The sequence below is a fragment of the Adiantum capillus-veneris genome, chromosome 8 (assembly GCF_014529385.1).
Source record: "Adiantum capillus-veneris isolate H3 chromosome 8, ASM1452938v2, whole genome shotgun sequence".
NCBI lineage: Eukaryota > Viridiplantae > Streptophyta > Polypodiopsida > Polypodiales > Pteridaceae > Adiantum > Adiantum capillus-veneris.
This window is the reverse complement of record NC_140938.1, coordinates 126,547,833-126,568,235: the sequence shown is the minus strand read 5'-3', so window position 1 is coordinate 126,568,235 and position 20,403 is coordinate 126,547,833. Positions and strand designations below refer to the sequence as shown.

Sequence of the window (20,403 nt, the reverse complement as noted above, 5' to 3'; positions counted from 1 at the left end):
GCAAGACCGCCTAGTGGCAAATAGAGGTCCTTCTGGTAGAGATAGTCTTCAATCTGCATCTTCCAATGTTGGTAGTTTTTGCCGTTGAACTTCTCAATCTTGAGCTTCCCTTCCTCCGCCATAACTCCCACTCAATTCAAGGAATCCTTTCCTTGAGATAATTTAGCTACGAGCAAACCTTGCTCTGATACCAGTTGTTAGGAAATAAGACGTAGCTAAATAGAGAATTGAGTAGATTACTTAATGAAGAGAGACAGATTTATATACACGAGATTATAGAGTAGAGAGAGAGAGAGTACACACGATATACGTGGTTCACCCAATGTGGGCTACGTCCACGGGAAAGCAGCCACTCAATGGCTTTAGTACTTCAAAACAAGAAGTAGTTTACAAAGGGATTATACCCTTAATGGAGCTCCCGCCTTGCTTCACTCTCACCACCTCACACTCACCTTGTTGCATCAACTTCACGCTATGAAATGTGTGTAGAAATGGCCTCCTTTTATAGGCCAAAAGGGCTGCCCTCTCTTATGAGAGACAGCCATGTGTATCCACCCTTGTGCGAATAAGTCCAAATCGGACCCTCCAATCCGCCCATGTGTGGCCACCCTTGAGAAGACAAGTCCGCTTTTGAATTCGGCCACCGGCCATTGACTTCCGACCACCGGCCACCGGCCATTGACTACCGGCCACCGGCCAACCGACCGGTTGTTTTCCGACCACTTTCCCGCCGCCGTCCGGCCATAATATTCCGGTGGAAAAAAAGTCTCGGGGGCGGAGGCCTTTAAAGTTGCCCATGATTCTTGTCCGTGAAAATTTTGGTTTCCGATGAGTGATTTTCCTTCACGCACGATGGCTTCTCCTCATAATGGGGGCCTTACAAATGTGCGCTTTTACCACTGAAAATTACAAGGGTAAATCAGGCTCCATACTTAACAGCTGCATGGTGAGCCGCGCCTACAAAATTTTCATTTTTTATCTGATTTTTGCTACTTTCGCCAGCATGCAACTATCACTATTGCGCCGTTTTCTTATTGGTTGGCACACCATAGCGACCACAACATCTCTGGCTCACCTGCTCTTGACCACTTGCAAGAGCAGTAGTCTCGCAACCGGTTGCTCTTAACTGCACGACTCCACCATGCAAACTCATCCCTCTCTCTCTCTCTCTCTCTCTCTCTCCCCCCCCCCCCCCCCCCCCCCCCTCTCTCTCTCTCTCTCATTTGGTGGTAGACCACCCACCCAGCAGTTCCACTAGACGTCTTCAACCCCACCAACTCCCCCGACTGGTGCTGCTAACTCTCATGCCATGCAACTCCTCGAACTGCAGTTCTCTCTCACTACAACCGCCAGGCACTCCCACACACTATGCATGCCTTCATTCGACACCCACTGGCCTCTTCGTCGTGAGCCACTACTCCAGTGCATGGCTCACTGCAGTAGAAAGGATCCCGCGTGCTTGACCCACCACATACCAGCTCCAATCCGGCCTCCATACTCTCTCTCTTTATCTATATACACTAGCCACCCTGATCTCTCTCTCCCTCTTGCATGGCAGCGCCAAGAGATCCTGTGGCTTTCGTTGCCTTGCCATGCATGAGGTGCCCTCTTTTACTGCCTATAGTACTGAGCTACTGGCAACCACCCCCAGCCGCCAACCTTCATCCACGAGTGGTGCCCTCCCTTTACCTATGGGGTGCTAACACTACCATGCGCCACTCTCTCACGTTCTCTTCCTCTACCTCACATGCAGTGGTACATACCCACATACGGCATGTAATTTCTCTCGCTCTCCCTCTCTCTCTCTCTCTCTCTCTCTCTCTCTCTCTCTCTCTCTCTCTCTCTCTCTCTCTCTCTCTCTCTCACACACACACACACATACACACACACACACACACACACACACACACACACACGCGTTCGCATGCAGCCATCCACCTCTTGTCTTCAACCACCCCACCCCACTTCTCACCCCATGGGAGCATTTGACTGCTGCGTTTCATTCGACTCCACCTCCTGCAAGTCTCAATCTAGCAGCCTCTCGGCTCTCGCGCTCTCTCTCCCTGGCCTACAGAGCAGCTATACACACATGCACTTCAATGATCAAGACCAGCACCTATTGCAGCATTCTAAAGTGGTCTTGCTGCTGTGTCATCATTTTTTGGGTGGACGATAAGTCCATTTCGGACACCACTGGGCTCCAATACCTAGAGATGTCCCAATTCAATTTGCATAATTGTGAACTATTCTCGAATCGGTGCTAGGATGGTGTCGAATCTATTGCTGCAAAATGGTGAACTGGGCGTTCATGAGGTCTAGGATCTCTTCAAGGGTGGCCATGCCAAGAAGCGCAAAGTCTCTCTTGATTCCCTCTGCCGATCGCAATGGGCTCAGTTGGCACACGATGAGTTGGAAGACTTGCTCATGGGCAACACTCCATGAGACTGATGCAGTACTCTGTGACGGTGCTTGTTACAACGCATCCTTGGGCATTAACGATGTTGATGGCGATTAGTCTGCCGTGTTTTTTTTTTTGGGGTTTAGATTTAGCGTTTTTAAAATTTAATATTTTAATGTACTTCATTTTATTTTGTATCCACACATTGGATAGATCGATAAGAATTGTTTGAGTTTTGGTCCCATGGACTTTTGACTTCATTTCATTTCGCTATCTCTCTGCCCCCTCCCAGTACTACGGCTACTTACAAAGGCGGCCATTGACGAAGCTCTTTAGTGAGCGACCTGCGCAATCCTTTCTAACAACTGACTTGACAATGATGATGCTGATTTTAATAATTGATTTTAGGCTTTTAGTTTAGTCTTACTTTTAAGTATTTCACTTTACTTCATTTCATTTTGTACCCACACATTGTATTAGATGCACCAAGATTGTATCATTTTGTTCTCATAGGTAATTTTGTCTTTTGCAAACTACTAATATAACATTTCATTTCATTTCTCTCTCTCCCCATCGGGCAATAAATCTTTAATGTCTCTTAGGATAGTTTCCTTTTGATGTTATGCTTCATAGCTAGCAACGATCAATGCCGGACACTAGTGGGGCTTGATGTGGCTCAAGCTATTAGGCACAATTGAATTTATTATTATTATTATTTTAAATAGTAAATTAAAATACAGTATATAGAGAAAGAGATGATTATATACAGTTTTATATATTTGATGTTATTGGTTAGAACTTAGATAAGTATTATGTTTATATAGTTTATTAGTAGTTATGTATTTGTTTATCATATATCTAGTAAAATATGCTTATTAATTCCAACTATGCTATTTTGAGCAAGCTGACAGTGCGACCCATCTATCCTGATTGTATTTTTTGCACACCATCCATGGCCATTACTTGTGACCACATAAACACACCTACTGTATGAGTGTCTCATTAATGCGCAAATTGGCATCCCTCCTTGTGTGATCCTTATTCTTCTATTCCAACTAATTACACATTTACTTCCCTTAATTTTGACTAACAAGGCTCTATCTCTTGTGGTTTGCATAATGCATTATTTGACTTTCAAGGAATTATTTAGTCTAGTTTACGTAATTTGTACACACTGCAAACTTTCATACTATGTACCTAGTACAAGTTTACAAGAGAAGCTTAAGTCTTTTTTGTCTTGCCAGGCATTTTCTTGATGCATATTCTCTTACATACTTTGACGTCTAACTAGAAATGTCTGATAGAGCAACTACGGTTTTCTTTATTTGTTGGATCAATCTACTGTGTATAGTATGGCCTTTGCATGATGTATGCTCATGATACCATGAGTAAAACATTAGTATGGTCGTGATATCATGACAAAACACTAGTTAATGCCCTTAATTACACAAAAAAAATTATACAGTTTTTTTAATACAGTCTTAAGCACTTTAGAAATAACAGTTTGCGATATCAAGGGGCTGCTCATTTATTCAAACAAAAACAATCGACAATATATTAATTCCATCTCACTTTCCAATTGATCCAAGGCTAATCATTGTAAATGACTTTTGCTAGTTACAATTGTCTCCTACTTCTACCTCTTTCCCCACGCAAACACTGGTACATATTTCCGATGCAGTACGCCATTGAGAGTCTAATGATTTACAGAGATAAAACAAGTAAGTTCTCTTCGCATTTTTTCATTTTGATTTTGAAAATTTTATCGAAAACACAAGTAACCATACATTAATAGCACTCTCTCAAATTTTATATATGATACCAATAGTCCTACACATGTCTACTAATCCCATTCCACAAAGAACAACACGATTACATAAATTCAACACATCTGGCTTACTTATCAGCCTGATTACCATCTATTTTTATTTACTTTTTTGAAAGAAGGCATGGCTCTTTTACTTACCTGCATTCTCTGCCATGGTGCCAATACTTGTATTACATGAAATTACTATTTTGATCATTTCACATTGAGCTATGCAGCTATTCACATGAACCTAGGTGCCTTCAGTTAATGAATAACAATTTGTCAGTACTTTGTTACTCAACATTACTCCAACGTGGTAGGAACTAGGTAGTACATTTTTTACGTTTTTATGCCTCGCCTAGTCCATTGGTCACAGACACACAGATTCGCCGGTTTAGGTAGTGTGTAGATAGTCATCTTGGTGCAGATCCACCGATTTAGGCAGCACATTGATACTTTGCAGCTTCATGATTTTTAAACTTATACCACATGCAGATTCGCTGATCTAGGCAGCACGTCTTATTGGTGTAGATTCGTCGATTTAGGCAACACCAATCACAAAATCATGCTGCAGTGGCTGCCACCACTGCAACTGGTATGATTTTGTTACCCGGGTACATAATAAAAGCGATTTGGATTTGGACTTATATTGTGGAATTGGAATTGGATTGGGATTTGGTATCTGGTGATTATTATGGCAGTGTTTATGTGATGAGACTTGACATTATGAGATTGATGACGAGTGTGACCAATGATATCTTGATTCATCAGGGTATGACATATACTGCTTATTCTAGTGGTATGGGACACTAGAATCGGTAGTATGTGGATGACGGCAGGCATAAGCAAATGTTGTTTAATTTTATAATTTTTTTAACTATTTGATACAGATTTCTAATCATTGTTTTTGACAAGTATTGTTTGCAGATTTTTTCTCTTCGCAACTGAGGACAATTGCTTTCCAACGGAGAGGTATGTTATGGAATTGATATTTTATTATTTTTTGCAGCTGTGACAAGTGGAAAAGACTGGAACCGAGCTAGGCCTATGCAAATGAAAATATATACATTGTACAATTTATTATTCAAGTGCTCTTTTATGAGCGGCCGGCCAGTTTGTAACCAATTTGACCATTCAAGAAATCTATAAAACAAATACGTGCAAGAGGGAAATGGTCACTCTTGCACGGGGGGAGATTGCACCCAGTGTCCAGGTCATTCTTCTCTCCTCTCTTCTTTCCTCTCTCGCCGTGACAAGCGTAGCACTCCGCTCTAGGAGGTGCGCTTGCACGTTCTCGCTCGCTCTATCTCGCTCTCTATCTCTCTTTGTTCGCGTATAGCGTCGATTATGTGCTTGTGGATTTGCCAGGTATGGAGATTTGTCCGTTTCATGGCTTGCAGTATATTGTTTTCGGTATTTTGCAGAGCTCTCTACGCTCCCGTCTGTAGCATCAACAATACAATTTTATATTAAAAATTGTATTGTCCATATACAATTTTTAATACAACTGCAACACCGATTTAAACCTACTATCGATAAATCTTTCCTCCCCCCTTACCTTCAACAAGCCATCATGAGTCCTCACCTTGTTTTTTTTAATCATAAACGCGGAGATTTATATTAGATGAGCAAAAGATTTACAAGAAGCCATATTGTTAGATAGAGACCATATACAAAATGCTCACTTGGAGACTTTACACTGATAGCCGTTTTTCGGCTCTCCATAATTGCTATACTAAGTTACTCCACCCTACCAAAATCACCCAAACACTATGGCTATCCCTACCATTTCACTGCAAATAGGCGTGTGTGAGTTAGGGGGCTTTTCCTATATTTTCTTAAAAAACCCTCAGCTAGCTAGTCACTGGGCTAGGTGAGCCAAAAAAAATAAAAATAATAAAAAATAAAAGTATATTATGGCCTCTTTGTGTGTAAATATTTCATTGTATATATGGCCTAAATATAGGATTTTTTAATAATTATTTTGGTATTTTATTTAAATATTTCTATTTAGGTGTGTGTTTTATTAAACCTATGTACACCTTCTTTCATCCTCTTACACCATAATTATATTTTTTTTGCCAATATGTACATACTCTAACCTCATATTTTTCCTTTATACAAATCACTCCCACATTTTCACCCTCACCCTCGTGAAAACAAAAAATTGATTTCTACTCATTGGTTACTTTTATTATATTATTTACTTGCATACCTTTTCCTCTTTCACCCAAAATAATTCAAGGAGGGATCATATCATATGATTCCAATATCTTTCCATATCCATAACTCCTCCATATTTTTATTATTATTTTTACTCATTATTCTAACACCATGTGCTCATTGAGCTAAAGTCCATGAATAGTCCATACACTAGTCCCACCATGTATATATTTCTTTATTCACCAATAATCCTCCTCCATGCATGTGTCAAGGGCAACTTGGATGCTTTGTATTATGATATGACAAAGGAGGGGCTCACTCTTGGATGCATTGTACAAATTCAACAAAGGAGGGGTCCACTAAAAGACTTTTGCAAGCATAAAAACAGGCTTTTTGGTGAGAATTTTGGCACCTATCTCCACTCCGAATTTGGAGCAGTGGTCAAAAGAGAAAATGTAGCCCACGCTTTGAATAATCACCTCAAATTTTTTCATGATTTTTGGAGCTACCAGCGGTGAGCTATGATTTTTTGAGTGGACCCCAGTCTGCCCACTTTTTTCACAAGTAGCCCCTAGTCTTCTCTCACCTCTTTCCACACTTCTACACACACACACACACACACACACATTTCTTTCAATCCCTCACTCAAACCTGCACCTTCAATGGTTTCTCTCACCTTCTTCACCATTAACCTCCCCACTTACTCCCATAGCTCTCATATGAGCTCTCCATGTACATACACCATCTCTATGCCTCTCTCTATTATCTCCAAAGTACAATTCCATCTTACTCCTTATATATATACATAAATTCAGCATGTGTACCATGCTTAACCTCTGCAAATCAAAAGATCTCATCAACGGAATTACCACTTTCATCACGATGATCAACCGTGGCGGCGGCGTAAAGAAGCGAAGAAGAAGAAGAAGACCAGCGGTCATTTTTTCCACAATCTACACAAGGGTAAGTTCAAGCTTCTTCAAAGCTTCACCATCTCAATGATTCTCTTTTAATTCACCCCTCTTCCTTCATCAAATCAAATCACTCTACCCATTGTAAATGTAACATTAACTTTCTAGTGAACACTAACCACTAACATACTAACACAAAATAGCCATTGACCTAACCATAAAAGACACCTCACCTCAAGACATGTGTATAGTAACTCTCTCTCTCTCCCTCTCCTTACTTACTTTCACCTTATCTACCATCAATAATGCTCTCTTTTGAGCCCACACCCATGACTCAAGCAGACAAAGAAGGCCCGCAATGTTTTGATATTCAAAAAAATAATAATCCTGATTTGTTAGCTTGTAAATTAGGATTTCCAATAATCTTTATGAGTGGTCTCCAACCTATAAATAGGCCCCTCTCCTTCTTGTAAGACAAGCTCCAACATCTCACATAGCACCCCAACACTCTATGCGTGAGGAGAGACTTAGGTATAGCAACCACTTGTGAGCTTCACTCTTGGTGTGAGAGAAGCCTTCAAGCTACACATTGCAAGTGAGAGAGCGTGAGTTCCACAAATCTCAAAACCACTATTTTACATGCTCCTTCATCATCAATAAATTGAGGTTTGGTGCATCAAAGGCGTGATTCGACGTTTAAATCTTCGTCCTTCCATTTGTGCAATACGGTTTGGTAAATTCAAAGTGACTTGTGTATTTTGAGTTTTATCGGTTGATCTTGATTTTAGAAAGTGTTTTAGTGTGTTTTCCATTGCCAGTTTTGTGTCCATTGTAAGAGGGTATTGTGGTGAGAGGTCTCCCACACCCTAAGACAGTGTGTGTGTGTTTTGGCAATGATTAGCAATCACTAAGCATTGAGTGAGTTTTGTACAAGTTCTACGATAGCATCATAACGAACCATCTCCATTTGCAAGTCACAAACAAGGTATTACGCAAGATCCTTCCCTCTCTCTCTTCCCTTTGCTCTAGCTCTCTCTGGTCCATTTCATGTGTGTCTTGGTGTGAGGTTGTTTGTGTGTGTTGTGTGGTGCATCTTCTTGGTTGTGCCAAAATCTCTCTTGCGTCCTAGTTCGCATACCATAACTAGGTGGTGCCCCTATCTTGTTTTGGTTTGGCTGTGGGTTTGTTGTTGTGTTGTGCTTGTGGTTGCCCCAGCCCCAATTGAGCAGCACGGGAGCCTTGAGGGGTGTTTAGAGGTCGCCTCTCTTGTTGCCCGCCCCGGACCGCCTCAACACAAAGATCCTGTTCATAGCATATCATATACAAAAAGTCACTCATGAACCCACATAAACCTGAACATGACCTCCTAGCTATCAATTTCATCAATCTCGGCCTGAAGTCTTTCCAAGTAGTAATGTCCATCTTGGATCCGAGACTCCAGGTGAGCAATCTCCATGTCCAGCTTCTTCTCCCACTCATCCCTTGTTAACTCCTTGTCTTCCAAGATAACACCACTTGAGCCACCAGCTTTGAGATGGTTGTAGAAATGTTGGGAGTCCTTCATAATATTTTTTTTAGTTATGTAGGTAGTCACCTGATCATTAGCTATCTTCATGTCCTGCACATTCATGGAAGAGAAAATGGTTTTCAGACTAGGAGTCTGGTAGGAGTCTTCAAACATAATACAATTCCGAAGACGCCAGATGAGCCAAAGAAATTCATCCCTAGCTTTGTTCCAAAACAAGCTGATGACCCCTACATAATCTCCTAAGAGCAATTGCTTCCAAGATGGGGAAAATCCTAAAGATTTGAACAGAGGGGCAAGCAAAGTTCTATTTGCAAAACATGCCAAGAATAAGTGCCACATATCCTCTACCGACTATTGACATCTACAACAAATTCCTGGTCCCAGATTGGCTTGGAGCATTCTGTTCCCTATCCAAAGTGGTTTGTGGAGAGATAGCTAGAGAAGGATATATTTCTTTGGTTCAATTGCAAGGGACCAAATGCTCTTGAATTTAAACTCCCATTGTTTGGGGGAATAATTCACCTTCCAGCGATTATTGAGGGTCAGATGAAGAGAAGTAGTCGGTGGGAGAGCATTCCATGCAGGGTTTTGAAGTTTAAACCTACCCAGCCAAGTGAAGGCTCTAAGATCCAAGGGCGAGGGAGATTGGAGGGTCCCAGATGAGATCCACCAGGAAAAGGTTAATATGGGTTCTGATTAATTGTACATCCCAAGGTTGGACTCTGAACTTAAGAGATAACGCAGTGTTGTTAAGCCAGTCCTAAGACCCCGGGTCCCAAAGCTGAGCCCACGTCTTCAACCCCTTTTTATGCATGATGAGGGTTTTCCTCTGTGATTGTTGCGTAATGGAGGGAATGTTCAAACATGGCCACCAAATAGAATCATGTGGTGTTGATAGAGAATCTATGCTTCAAGGAAAGATTGAGAGTAATCTTACTCATGTGCCTGTTCCAGGCATGAAAGATGGACCTGAGAAGCTCAAAGCCGGTAGAGAGGACTCAGTTTTTGCCAAAGAAAATGACGGAGGGGGGGAGGTGAGATCCTTTTGTGTTGGCTAGCTTGAATTGAAGAGCCTTTCTAAACAAAAGCGTAGCCCATTCTTCTTCTGGTTGCTGGAATGCTGAGACTATAAGCTTAACACCCATCTTATCTACAAGATGATTTAAGTCTTGAATGCCCAAACCCCCTTTCTTTTTAGGGAGAGTACATATATCCCAGGCAACCTTTGCACCCTTGTGAACAAAAGGGTCACCTGACCATAGAAATTTTCTGCATATTCTAGATATATTGAGGAGGTGACAATATGCAGACCTCCAACAACCGAAAAAGAAGAGTACATAGGCATTGAGAAAGTGATTAATCACGACCACCCTGCCAACCAATGAATGATGAAAACCTATCCATCTATTGAGTTTAGCTTGGAATTTGTTACAAACCCAATCCCATCTAGCTTTGAGTGAAATACCAAAGCCCATTGGAACTCCAAGGAGTCTGAAGATCTCGCCAACCTTGAGGATTTTGCATCCTACCTTATTCTACCACTTAGGGAGGGAGTGAGTTGAAAAGACCCCTATTTTGTTGTGATTGACCCCCTGAACCTGAATCTAAACAAAAGATCCTCATAACATCCCAGAACTCTGCTAGAGAGGTCGCATCATTGGCTAGCAAAGCATTAGTATTATCTGCGAATTGAGACAAACATTGTTGTTTGTTGGTTCCAGGGAGAGTGATACCTTTGATGAGTCTCATGGCCATCCTATCCTTGACCAGACAATTCAAAGAGTCTGCTGCAATTGCAAACAATAGAGAAGCTAGTGGACAACCTTGCCTGACCGATCTCGCAAGGTCAAACACTCCTGAAAGACAACCATTAAGTGACACTCTAGCTCTAGCATTCCCCAATAGGGTTTGAATGAAAAGCACCATCATGGTCCCAAACCCCATTGCTTCCAAACACCTTAGGATAAAAGACCATTCCAGGCGATCATATGCTTCATTGAAGTCGATTTTGACAAAAATGAACTCTTGACCAGATTCTGACGCGTGTTCAAAACCCTCCTAGAGAGTAATGACGGCTTCCATAAGTTTCTTGCCTTTGATAAAGCCTTTTTGTTCAACAGAGATCCATTTCATTAGGAGAACACAAATTTGATTCGCCGCGGCCTTGGCAAAGATCTTATATGCTGTATTAAGCATAGTCAGAGGTCTCCAATTGGAGAGATTGGTCTTGGCTCCTCTCTTGTGTAATAATTTAATCAGTCATGTGTTAATATAGAAGGGGAGAGCTTTATGGGTTAGTGATTCCTCCCATAGAGCCAGAAGGAAGGGAGCAAGGTGCTCTTTGAATTGCTGGAAGAATTCGGTAGGGAGGCCATCTAGTCTCGGAGTCTTGTGAGGCTTCAGACCCTCAATGGCCAAGTACAAGTCCAAAATAGACAAAGGAGACTCAGTGGTTGACACTTCTTGGGGGGGAATAACTCTGACTTTGCAAGACAACGTTTTGATACGGGCTTCCACGGCCTCAAGTGACAACATCTTAGGGTGTTGAAGAGAGAAGCACTGCTGCTCACTGCATGTCTTGACCATTTATGGCTAAAAAGCAACATATCGCAGCTTTAAGTAAGTGTGAAACACACAAAACCCTCTTCGATGAGGTGGATCACTCACAAGCCAAGATTCAACAATTCCCTCTCCAGGTTGGCAGATGTGACATCGTCATCTTGACAATGGCATGGACTAGTAAGGGCTTATCTTGAGTTGTCAAAGGGATTAGAAGAGGAGTTGTGCCACGAACCTCCTAGTAATGCATCAGGTGCATTTTCAAGATCAAGCATCCATTGCCTCCCTTGTGTTTTGTAAGAGAAATCCCTACATGGATGTTGTGAAATCCCTACATGGCTGTTGTGAATTCTTGATGCACTTGTTGATGTGAAGGTGATGCAGAGGACAAGTGTGGGGAGGTATTCATAGTCAAAATCAAGGCATCACCGCCCACTTATGAGCTAAAGCGAGACTGCCTCGACTTGTAGACATCCGATTTGGCAGTAATGGTGGTGTCCTTCAACCATTTAGGTGCGAGATAGCCACGGGTGCCTTTCAAAGTGGTCATTGCAAAGCCCTGTTTCTCCTTCCCCATCAGCTTGGCAAGCTTGAAGCCACCCACCTTGGCGTTGAAATCCTCGTCCAGCAAAATGTTCCCTAGTTTAACATCACGGTGCATAATTCTCTTTGCACACTTGTGATGCAAGTATGTTAAGCCCTTTGCAGTGTCATTGGCGATCTTGCATATGTGATCCCATCCCAGCTTCCACTTCACCCCTCCTTTCCTAAACAACCACCTATCTAAGGATCCCCACCCCATATGCTCATACACTACCAGTCCGCATTCCCCATCATGGCACAATTTCTTCAATGTGCCAAAGTTCATATGTGAAACACTAGCAATGCTTGCTACTTATTCTCTGAACTGCACCAAGTTGTGATTGGCTCCTTGTGCTGGCTGACAACGGCATGTTGCGGTACTTGCATTACAGATGGCAAAATTCCCACATTGGGTGATAATCTGGTAGGTGTTGGTGGAGGAGTTGAAGAACAAGTTCCAAGTAGGATTAGTGCTATAGAATGCTAGCAAGTTAGCAGAGGTCGGATCTACAAGGGAAAAACTAATAGTAGACCTGAAATTACGAGCTATATTGACAATAGTTGGACTTTGTTGGAAGCTGCGACAAAAAAATTATTCAAAAGCTACTAGCTTCGTTGTCGTACGGTCATGTGTGATGCAAGAGCGTATGTGACGTAGGCGGTTGAGTGAGAGAGAGAGAGAGAGAGAGAGAGAGAGAGAGAGAGAGAGAGAGAGAGAGAGAGAGAGAGAGAGAGAGAGAGAGAGATGTTGGTGACTATGCACCAATAGATTTGCTTGCAGACGACCATGTCGGCATGAAAAGCGGAGGTGTGGGGTGGAAGCATCGGGAAGTCTACTTGGAAAGAGTTTGAGAATGTCCAAAAGCGTTTTCTCACCAACTTTCTCCAAGTCAAGACACAAACACCCTACATGCTCTTACTTCTTGAGTCCGGATTGCTTCCCATTGAGGTCTTGGGCATGCAAAGGGTTGTGGAGTACATGCGTAAGACACAACGTAGCCCTTTGCATCGACTTCCTAGAATCACATATGAAGCAAGTCAAATGGTTCAAAAGACATGCAAGAGCAAAATACTAAGTTCGGGGTGGATGCTTGATATCAAGAAATGGTTTGGAAGATGGGATGCATGTCACTTGGTCAAGGATGCTTCGATCGACTCCCAAGTTAATAAGGCCTTCTTACAACGCCAATGTATCACGGCTTGGGAGAAATATGGAGGTTCTCGCTTCAACCATTACACCACACACGTTGCCCCAAACTACAAATCTCTCTTCTTCTCGAAATGAGGTAACCAAACCCATTCCTACATCCTTGAGCCCATCCCGTTGAGTGCGATCCGCACGTGACCGTTTGCTTTTTCAGCCCTAGTGTTGGTTGCTTTTTGGCGAGCTCAACAGTCGTGCAATTAGATTTAAGGGCAATGGCCTAGGTCATGCCAAGTGGTCACCTCCTGGCTCTAGGAAGTAAAAACTACATTAGGCTTGCCAAATAACAAGCAATTTTAGATTCTATATGTATGATGCACTAGTCTTGTTTGGCCATAGAAATTTCCTGATGCGGTTTAGCCTTTGACAGAATCTGCCCGACATTCGACTCAATTCATCTTTTTTCAAAATTGGCCACCCATATAAACAGTTTCTTGCCCCAACAGCACATCAATACTAAATCGCATCAAAAATTTTCTATGGCCAAACAAGACTAGTGCATCATACATATAGAATCTAAAATTGCTTGTTACTTGGTGAGCCTAATGTAGTTTTTTACTTCCTACTGCCAGGAGGTGGCCATGGAATGATCTAGGCCATTGCCCTTAAATCTAATTGCACAGCTGTTGAGCTCGCCAAAACGCAACCAACACTAGGGCTGAAAAAGAAAACAATCACGTTTGTTTACTCGTCAATCCATGCTCTCTCCGCTCTTCATGCCGACATGGTCGTCTGCAAGCAAATCTGTGGGTGCATAGTCACCAACATCTCTCTCTCTCTCTCTCTCTCTCTCTCTCTCTCTCTATATATATATATATATATATATATATATATATATATGTATATATCCCGCGTGTGTCACCACTGAGAGCAAAGTCTACGCGTGTATTTTGATTCACACACACGGTCTGTTGCATGGACACACAAGTAGGAGCAGGAGGTGTCAAGAGAATATGTGTGATCCATTGCCCACTGCGATTTATATTTGTCTCTCTCTATGCCTCTTGTTCTCAGCTTGTGTGACGAGGCATGGGAGGGAGAATCGGATGAGGGAGGTCTCGATGGGTGTGAGGCGATTGTTTCTATAGGGCAGTGAAGGGGCTTGTGAAGCTAGGGGGCATCTCTCTCTCTCTCTCTCTCTCTCTCTCTCTATGTGTTGGGGTGTTGCAGGTGACGTGTCTCGTCCAATATTGCATGCAGCTACCCGTTGCGGGGGGAGATATTCGTGGGTATCAAGCTAGAAAATTGAATTTTTTTAATAGTGTTTGTTTGCATACATATATTAAAATGAAGTTTAGAGAAATGGAAAAATTCACTTGGACTACTAATCTGGTCATTGAGTAGGCATTTTATCCGTCCGAGTGTGCAACATAGAGAACATTGTTTTGTCAAGCTACAAGAAAACCATGCGAGTAAATAAACTTTTTGTCATGCAATGAGGAAATGAAACAAATTACAAAATACATATAGTGCACATCATGCAAAAGAGGCATACAAAAATATGGTATGGAGTCGATATTGTGTCACCCACGATAGACCTGCTTTGCTCGTAGTCTAGTTGTGCAGTCCAAGCAAATGCATGGACATCAAGATTGAGATGAAAATGACAAACCTTCACGACCTGTTGACACAAAGTTTGTATGTCGGTTTGTAGATGCTTTCATTGTCGATTTTCTCTTGCTCGTGTTCTTATGGACTGCTCTAACCAGCTCATTTTTCAACTTGTCTTTGCCTTTGTATTGATAGCTTTCACCACTCGGCAAATGCGTTGCCTTACCAGATGCATCCTTCTTCCATTGTTGCATGTCAAATGTAGAGAGTCCTACACCCTGAAGTTCTTAAGCAAGATTCCCTTCTCCTATCTCTAGCATAGAATCTTCCCAAGGACGATTCAGATGCTTTGGGATGGAATCAATCATGATCCGTTGCTACTACTCTTGCAACTTTGTTCCCCCTTTGGATAAGGTAGATTCTGTCATTGTAGCTCTCTAAAATGAACCATTTGGATCTCATATGATTTTTATGCTACATGCGGTTGCGTGATGCTCCTTTAAAAAACTCTACAACATAACAGACTGCAACCAATCAATAAACAACATACATGGTAAGCCCATGGTTGCACACAAACCCGACTAACCACACAGAGAGAGAGACGAGCAATGGGTGCAATCCCCCCCCGTGCAAGAATGAGTATATCCCTCTTGCACGTATTTAATTTATAGAAGAAGTCATGCTAAAAAATGAGTTACATCCATTCGCACTTCGGCATATAATAGTCATGGCTCGTAAAGAGCTCAATATAACAATAAATAACTGTCTACATTTCAACTTATAAATGAACCATAAAATACTAAGGATTGCCATGAAATTCAATGGTGAAAGTTTTATTACGAATAATTGCTTTCGCCTTATTGTCCAATAGGTGCCAGTCATTGATATGCTCACACAACACCAAACAAGTGATCATATTCCACATTTTAAATCAACATTGCAATGCTTCATCAAAATATCAAATATTTCACAAATAAATCATCAAAATATCAATTTCATTACATACCCCAAGGTTGAAAGACAATTGTCCTCAATTGTTACCAAAAGCAAACTAGCGAAAATGGTGGCCAGCCACTCGTAGAGTGGTCTAGTAATCGGTGTTTCCTAAATCATCAGATCTACAACAATGGGCGTGCTGTCCAAATTGGAAAATATGCACTAATGCTGCCTAGATCGATGAGTTTGCATTTAATTTCATGCTGCCTAAATCAACGAATCTATACTAGTGCTGCCTAAACCGGCAAATCGACACTTGAAAGAGAGGCAGTGCCTAAATCGGTGAATTTGTGTTTGTAGGTGTGTGGTATGCAAGTATAAAGTGATGGTAGTGCGAACATAGCAATGCTTCAGAAATCCATTGACACTCTTCCAAAGAATAATTTTTATATTTTACCAAATATCTTCTATACTCGTTTCTTGTGCGGGAAGTGGTCATGTCATGATCTAAAATTATTTCGGGAGTCAAAATTTCTTCATGTCCTCAATTAAGGGGGGTTAGCTATGGAAGGAATGTCGGGAATAGGTTTCTTATGTGGTCTCACAACAAACTAACATGGAAGGAGTTGCGTATTTTCTATTGTGAGGGAATGCCCCAGCAGAACACATTGTCATTGATCTTTTGAAGGATTTTGAATGGTGTAATGGAAAAGGCCTATGAACTTTGAGAATAGCGGAATTAAGAGAATTAGAGTGAGCATTTCTATGAGACTACTTTGAGAACATAGAGGGTGAACTTAATTAGCAATAGCAACATAACCATTATACTTAATTAACTTGGCATGAACATTAATTTCTCAAGAGAGAGAGTTAGAGAACTTGACAACAGTTAGATGACCGGATTTATGTGGAGCCGGTCTCCCCTCCAATAGGCTTTTGTAATATAGATTCTCCCATCAAGAGAGACTTGGTACAATACAATTTATCATCACTCTTCCCGCTTAGCATAGCATAATAGTATCTTAATGAAGATGAAGAAAGTATACCCCCCAAGCTAGCCCCCTCCTTGCTTTGGTTGACCCCCTCTTCTAGCTCATGGTGGAAGCTCATTCGACCCCTTCAAGTCTGGCCAATCACATGCACAGTGCATATCAAGCAAGCATGCTAGCCTTGGGGCAAGTGTCCCCCTTTCCCCTTTGAGAGAGAGGACTTGATAAAATGCATACACAATTAACAAATTAGCAAAATTATCATTGGACCCCTTGAGAGGCCATCCAATAGACTTTAGGCACATCATGAGGGCAACCCAGCTAGAGACTTGACATGTGTCCCATTGGCCTCTTTGAGAAAGGGGTGTCCCTTGGGTGAAGAAGGAGTTAGTCAACACACCCCCCTACTCTTGGGGCTCACCCCCTCTTTTGTAGGTTCATGCTTGACTTTTTGGGACACTTTAATCCCCTCTAGCACCTCAGTCATGAAGCACCTCAAGCACCTTAGTCAGCAAGCACGACAAGCACCTTAGTCAACAAGCACAACAAGCACCTTAGTCAACAAGGATAACAAGCACCTCAAACTTGGGCCGGGTTCCCACCTTAAGCACAACCCTAGCTTGCCTAAGATCAAAGTACTTTTAACACTAATCTTTGGAGGTTTTTAATGAAACTAACCCTAAGGTATTTAAGCTTCATTAGATAGCCTTTCTCTTTGACATACCCTCTCTCATTTGGCCCCGTGTTGAGATAGTTTTATAAGCACATGTTTGTATTCGAACCCTTGTTCCCGTTTATTCTCCCACAATAAATGATCAGTTTAATATGAGAAAATCATTTGGGTTGGTTAGATATTAGATTTTATGACATTACCTCTCTCTTGAAATCATAGTTGTCCTCGACTATGAGGTAGAAAAGTTAAAGTCTTAGTCATTAGTCTATGTTTCTTAGTTAGTAGAGGATCCCTTTTTACCCTACGACATCTTTCCAAGATGGATGACTAATCCATTTGGTGCTTGGGAGACGTAGCTGCCGCAAGAATGTCTGCTCTTTAAACCATTGCATTCTCCCAAAGTAGAGTGACAAATTCTAATTGGTGTTTGAGAGACATCATCATCACAAACATGATTCTAAGCATGCATACTGTATAAATTTGTGTACAATAAAGAGAGGATTAGCCTTATAAGACAAAAACATTGGTCATTTAAAAGAAACATGTACATTTTCTTACTCTAATGTAGCATTGTAAGCATTGGACAAGGTTCATACTCTCCTTAAGCTGTATTCCTTGCATCCATCTAGCATCTTCAGAAGGATGATTTTTGAACTTAATAAGATATTGCGAATAATCTGCCCATGTCGTAGTACCCAGTGATGTTCGGAAATGAAGTGCCAGGTGGGGTGGCCTTTACACCACACATAGCCTGAAGTCCCCAAGCATCATCTCAAGGGGAAGGGCTATCCTATAACATTAAGGGGCACCACCTAGCATAAATGCGGCTGGGGCGCATATCATAGACTCTGTCACCCTAGCACAACACATCCAAACCTATTCTTCTAAATCTTGACTATAAGAGAGAGAGAGAGAGAGAGAGAGAGAGAGAGAGAGAGAGAGATTACCCCTTTCTTATTATTCCCTACTATGAAAAGTCCCAAATGGATACACAACCATACCCAAGATCTTCCATAGAGAAAAAGCTGCCACCCAGAGGGTGAATGCTTACACCCAACTTCTATCACATGATACAACACAAGTACACAGGTCTTGATGGCGAAGAGGTCCTCTCTATTGATGTAGTTCCGCAGCAAGATTACAAGCTACTCGAGCTCCAAGATGGGGCTTGGGCTAACCAAAATATTTTTTATGAGCTAGATGTGTGTCTAAACCCATATTTCCATGGTGCTAGCATCAAGTGCTCCTAATTCCATGTGCTTAGAGTGCCAACCTTCCAAAAGAACTACCTATTGTCTATCATACTTGTATAGGGTGTGCATATTGTTATGATTATGGTGATGTTGTGCTTCTCTGCATTAGCGTTCTCCTCTTTGTGTTGTTGAGTAGAGAGCTCACCCTCCTCATATAGGATTTTGGGAGTGGAGACCTCTCTTACTAGTGGGGTGAGAGAGAGTGTGAGTGTGCCATGTGATTGCGGGACCTGCTCCAGTGGAGCCTCTTCTTATTTTATTGAGTAAGAGAGAGAAGGTGAAGAGAGTAGAGAGAGAGAGGAAAGGAGTGGGGTAGGGATAGGTGAATTTACAAGTCCTAGCCATGGCTAGACTTAGGGTAACTTTGTTTAGGGTTTTTTAACAAGGGTGTTGTCAATGAGAGAAAGTCATAGAAGAGGGGATGGAGTATTCTTCTGCCATCACCGGTATTTTGTCGATGTCGAGATGCTATGGGATGAACAGACCTAGACCGTACGGCTCCTTCCCGTTTGTCTCCCTTCTCCATCTTGCTTCTTGTGTTCTTCTTGCCAAAAAGGTGATTTATACTAGGCGTAGTCGTAGTTTAGCATGTGTTTCTACTTGATAAGTGTTCGTGCGTGTATGTGTATATGTATATGTGTATGTGCGCTCATGCATGAAGTGTGTAGTGAGATTTCATGGTGTGCATGGGTGTGTGGATACTATAAATACTAGTGCATATGTAGGTGCGTGTACACATTTGTATGCATGTGTGTGCTTGACATAGTGGGTGTGTGTGTGGGGTAATTGAGAAAGAGAGAGAGCTTTGTTATACAGAGAACGAGAGAGGAGGTGCTCAATGAGGGAGAGGCTGAGAGTGTGTTTGTGTGGGGTTTGTGTGTTTGTGTGTTTGTGTGAGTGTGTATGCAGTGTATGGGAGGGAAAAATAATGAAAGAGAGAGAGAGAGAGAGAGAGAGAGAGAGAGAGAGAGAGAGAGAGAGAGAGAGAGAGAGAGAGAGAGAGAGAGAGAGAGAGAGAGCGACTCCTGCTGGCTCGTGACACAGGAAAGGAGAGAGAGAGGGAGAGTGAGTGAGAGGGGAGGAGAGCGAGCATGGGAGAGAGGGAGGGAGAGAGTGAGGGAGTGAGGCTGACTGTGTGTGTGTGTGGGGGCGGGGGGGGGGGGGGGAGAGAGAGAGAGAGAGAGAGAGAGAGAGAGAGAGAGAGAGAGAGAGAGAGAGAGAGAGAGAGAGAGAGAGAGAGAGAGAGAGAGAGAGAGAGAGAGAGATTATTATGTGTCCTCATGGCTGCCGACACAAGGAAGAGGGAGAGAGAGCGAGAGCAAGGTGAGAGAGGAGCGTGAGTGATCATGGGTGGGGAACGAGAGAGAGAAAGAGAGCTTTGGCTTGCGTTGCATGGCGGCCCCCCTTGGGTTGACGAACGAGAGGGAGAGAGAGAGTTCTTGGCCACATGCAATAATGAAGGAGAGAAGATTGAGCACCATGCTTGGGGAAGAGAGAGAGAGAAGGAGATAATGGAGAAGAGGGAGGGGGTAAGGTAAAGGGGGGGGACGACCCCTCTGTGGGTGCGAGCAGGGTGGCGGTCTGTAGCCTGAGGAAAAGAAAGAAAAAAAAAGTTTTTTTTTGTTTTTTTTGCATTATCAAGCTCCCGTCTCCGGGTTGGTTCCCGCGGCCGTAGCCTCCGAAAGCCGGGCATCATTAACCTTTGCATGAGCTAGAGTGCGGTGCGGTTAACCCCATGTCATTAGCCCTCCCCCAAAAGGTTAGGGGCATTTATGCCTCTAACTCATTTGTTTGGTCTTTGTCATCAGAGATGGAGGTTGATGGTGTATCCTCATCTCGAATCATGATA

At 42.4% G+C, this 20,403-nt stretch overlaps 1 pseudogene; it reads right to left on the bottom strand.

Annotated features, from left to right (window-relative positions):
- Window positions 1-11,802: 11,802 nt before the first annotated feature.
- Window positions 11,803-12,234, bottom strand: LOC147452922 (G-type lectin S-receptor-like serine/threonine-protein kinase SD2-5 pseudogene; annotated as a pseudogene).
- Window positions 12,235-20,403: the final 8,169 nt, after the last annotated feature.